The sequence below is a fragment of the Ixodes scapularis genome, unplaced genomic scaffold, assembly GCF_016920785.2.
Source record: "Ixodes scapularis isolate PalLabHiFi unplaced genomic scaffold, ASM1692078v2 PGA_scaffold6__148_contigs__length_123643588, whole genome shotgun sequence".
Classification (NCBI taxonomy): Eukaryota; Metazoa; Arthropoda; class Arachnida; order Ixodida; family Ixodidae; genus Ixodes; species Ixodes scapularis.
In genome coordinates this window covers 60498894-60503282 of record NW_024609881.1, presented here as the reverse complement: position 1 = coordinate 60503282, position 4389 = coordinate 60498894, and the positions used below count along the sequence as shown (strand labels likewise).

The window sequence follows — 4389 nt, the reverse complement described above, 5'->3', positions numbered from 1 at the left end:
TCGTCTCCACATTGCCATTATGTCGTTGTGGATTGCTCCACACTTGTGAACGATGCACTAAGTGCCCTTTTCTTGTCGCCACAAATCTGACACGGCGAATAATGAAACAATTTATTTTGGTGGCACGGGTTTTGAGCGAGAACATTCCAACGGCGAACTGAGGTGAACGTAGAGCGACGTACACCGAATGCTGTGCCAGCTCGCTGCGTGCATTTGTTTGCCACCTCGAAAACATCCACTGAGACTAGCACTCATTTGATAACACTTTTGCTTCGCCAATCTCTATTTGCAATTGGGCAAACACAATACATGACGAAGCTCGCTGTACGAGAACGTTCAAGCACAAACTTGCGCCCTTTGCTTTGTTGCTGTGTGAAAATTGGCCGCGGAAACAAGGGTGTTATAGAAACAAAGTACTAGTCTCAGTGGCTGTTCTCAAGGTTGCAAACCAATGCACGCGGTAAGCTGGCATGGCATTCAATCTGCATTCACTTGACTTCACCGCTATGGTGTTTTTGCTCGTCCCCCGTGTCAGAAAAAATCCTAATTGTTTCGTTATTCGCTGCGATTGATATGTAGCAACGAGAAAAAAAGGGTACTTACTGCTGCGTGCGCAAGTGTGGAGCATCCACAACAACATGAGCAATGGTGGTGCGAAGACAATAGCACAACAGATGCCCGACCCAGTGAAACCGAAACTACCCATTGACAGTCTCTTGCTCCCAGAGTGCACCTGAACCACTGGGGACACTGTTTTTTTGCATATTGCCCATTCATAGCTGTTCATGACCTCCAAGAGGAAGCACATTTTTTTTAAGATGGTTTGTTTTGGGTGACTCGATGAATTTTGTGAATTGCAGATTATCTTGAAACAGCGAGACTAGATACTAGTGAGGGGCCTAACTTTTTGCCGAATCGAAAATTCGGTGCCGAATCTTAGGATTTAACAGAACTGAATTTTCGCCTATCTTTTTTAAACATTCGGTAACAATATTCTGTTGCCAAACCTAAAAGTTGATATTTTGTATTTCAGGGAAAAAAGGTTTAGGTTTCTTTTTAAATGCATATTGACACAGTTATTACTAAATGAGGTAATATTCTGCAAGATGTCATTTTTGCAAGTTTACTGGCAATTTTACAGTGACTTTTTTCAGAAGTGGTGTGACACCAAGGTTGGGTAGTAGCCATCACAGCACTATATAGCCCCTCAGAGCAGAACAACACAATCCTTTGAATCCGGCTGTTTTACCGACAACATAACCGACAGCAGCTCGCCGCGAGTCACGTGGTACCGTTTATTAAAACATAAACTCCAAGTTCACACTTTTCGAAACTAGTCTGTCGTGAGGTTTGCAGAGCCACATTGGCTGGGAAGGCTCGTACACTACACTGTTTAGGAGCAAGGTTTGTTATTGCTTTTTCAATGCACATACGAGCTACCCAGTAAATGAATAACTGACATTTCTTTCAGTGGTTGAAATCAAACCTTTTTGCCAAGGCACAAAGGAGAATGGTGGGGACATAGGCAAATGCTGAGTGCGCATGTCTTGGCATCTGCAACAGTTACTCTTGCAGATGCCGTGTGTAAATGCACTTCCAGCATGCTTCTTGGTGCTTGGCAAAAGTTCTACTGTCCGAACAAACCTCTGCATAATCATTCGGCTTTGGCTAAAACTATTTTCATTTGTTTCCTCAAAGGTTAGCAAGGCATGAACCCGTGAATTACCGAGAAGAGACAATGTTGCAGATGAGAGGGGAAACCGTAGTGTAGTTTGGAAAATACGTTTAGCTTTGTAAGTCTGAATGGCATCGAACTTGTGTTAAATGTTTGTGCTCTCATGCACAGTTGCCCGGGTTTGGTTTATACAGTTCCAGTCTACCTCCTCGATGAAAGCCCCATTTATTAAAGACCAACAGGAGAGCTGCTTTGCCAAGGTGTAGCCTCTTCAGGATGTCTGTGGCAGCACATGAAAAGAAAAGTCAATGCAGTATTACGCGCGAGGCACATAAAAAAAATATGCGGAGAGCATGTATTTCATTACTCGTCTGTGGCGCATCGGAACACAAGGAGGGGCACACAAGCAACGGATAGCATAAAAGGCATGAGGAACACATGATGACGAAGCAAGCAAGCACTGTCACTGGGCAAAATTAAAGGGGGCACAAGCATGTGGACACATGCGGAGGGAGGGTAAACAAATGCACAAGGCGTGCAAAGATCAGACAAACTTCTAAGTTCAAGGCGCACATACGCATAGCTTACCTCTTGAAACCTTTAGCAGGGTTGGATGGAGAGTATGTCGCCTCAGAGTCTGGCATGATGCTGGGAGCAGGAAATATGCAGTTGTATGGCACCTCGCTGCTGCAGTAGGGGACGGCAGAGTCGAAAGTATCCAACGGTACTGGCTCCTCCACGACCAGGGAGATTCATCTCGACAGCGCAGTCCCTTAGGATCCTTTATGCCTTGCAGGATGCAGCAGTCTAGCTGCTGAGACTAGGACCTGCAAATAGCACTTTTATACTACAATGTTTTTCACAATGCCTGGTTTCTAACACTTAGAAGAATGGAGAGTCGGGCGAGTTGGTTGGAATTCATCGTAGGGAACAGCAAAAACAGACGAGGACGTAGAAGAATCATACGGGACGAGCGCTGCGCTCGTCCCGTGTGGCTCGCGCACTGGCCGTTCAATGCGCGAGCCACTCCTGAAAACCCGCACGGCAAGCACAGGCACATTCGTTCGTTTCGCCGCGCTTTGGCTGCGCATAGACGCTCTAAGCTCGCGAACGAAGCGTGTTCTCAGTTATGAAGCTGGAAACGGCAGGCCGGGATTGCTTGTGAGATGTGGCAGCTGTTTGAGAAAACAGAGCCGTGCATTCTGGTCCAAGTAAATAAACTGCACCGCAGAACACGACGACAATGAGTGTGCAGGCGAGCTGGTAGATGCTGATCATGTTCAAAATTACCCGAGTCTGTGGTAAAAGAGAGAAAACCTAGGTCCTAAAAGAAAAAAAAAATCGTGACGTTTTTAGGTTTAGGTGGACATCGGCTCCATTCCGGTATGGGCAGCATTGCCTTTTGTGACCCTGTACGCTTGGATAATCCTTCCCCACTGAGTACAAATAAAGTATTAGTATCCTTTTGATTCAGGTAACGTCATGCTCGCAAACTTTCGCATTCTGTCGCCATCACTAGTGTCTCAGCGATATTCAGCTTTCTACGATGCGCAGTTTATTTACGCGGATCGAAAAACACGGTTCTCTTCTACAAAACACCCTTCGAATACGTATGTCACGCAGACTGCTGCACAATGCGACGTTGAAACTCCCAAAAATCACCAAACACTTACCAGGACTTTTTCGCGGGTTCCTCGCTCGGTCCCGTCGGCGACGGTAAGCAGGAGCGTCGGTACAGCAGACTGGTGGCGTCCACAACTACGGTCACCGCTGGCGAACGCCTCGAAGGTGTCCGCACGGAAACGAGGAATGTGGAGGAGGTCCTCGGTGGCCGTTTTCTTGCCCGGTGCAACGTAACCATTCGCGTCTTCGCGAACCTTGCTTCGAGAACGGGATGAAGTGGGAGCATCGGGAAGAAACCCGGCAGACGACGTAGTTGCGACGGAGCGAAGCAGCCGACGCAGCCGCGTCGCCGCGCGGGCACATCACTCCCGCGTAACAAGGCAAGGAGAAAACATAGTTCGCTCGTTTTCAATCAATAATAGCTGCATTACGTCACCTAGACCCTAAGATTTGACGTGGTTGTCAAAATATAATGTGCATGTGTCTAAAAAAAGCAATATTAGTAACCTCGGAATCTCCACGAAATTAACAATTTTTATTGGTTAATTTTATGGCGGTGGTGGTGACACAGGATGGACTCCCCAAGAGGAAAGAGTGCCTGCGTATTTCTTTTGCTGCGAGTTTATTTCGGCGTCTTGCCGTCTATAACTGGTCATTTTCATTGACTGAAGCCCAACAAACAATATGCTTTCAAAAACAAACTTCTCCAAAAAGCACTTGAGTGCCCCTTTAACAAGAAACTGAAGCTGTTCTGTATTTGAGGAAGAACACCAAAATCGTCTTGATATGGCCTCCAGGATCACGAATATCAAGTTTATTTTTTCAATCTGGTGCATGGAGGCTGCAGAAATTAATTTCTAAAGTACAGCTGAAGCCCCTCCTTCCCGGGGCGTGACGTCATGCTGGGAGGTTTCGGAATTTCTGCTCTCGCTCATCTTCAGCTACTGTCAAACCTATGCACGTGAACTCTTGAATTTGTAAAAAGGTCAGAAATAGACGCCACAACTGGCGTCAGTGTGGAAAAATACAACTGGCAAGCTTGCAATTGCACGCGCCGCCCACACGAGCGACACGTGCTTGGCGCCCCAAAG

The 4389-nt window shown here is 46.7% G+C and overlaps 1 long non-coding RNA gene across 1 annotated transcript; it reads right to left on the bottom strand.

The window, feature by feature from the left end:
- Nucleotides 1-1782: 1782 nt before the first annotated feature.
- Nucleotides 1783-3827, bottom strand: LOC115318622. The gene is made up of 3 exons (XR_005717022.3): nucleotides 3349-3827; nucleotides 2264-2502; nucleotides 1783-1955 (listed from the first exon to the last, which is right to left on the bottom strand). It is a non-coding gene; the product is annotated as an uncharacterized LOC115318622 (long non-coding RNA).
- Nucleotides 3828-4389: the final 562 nt, after the last annotated feature.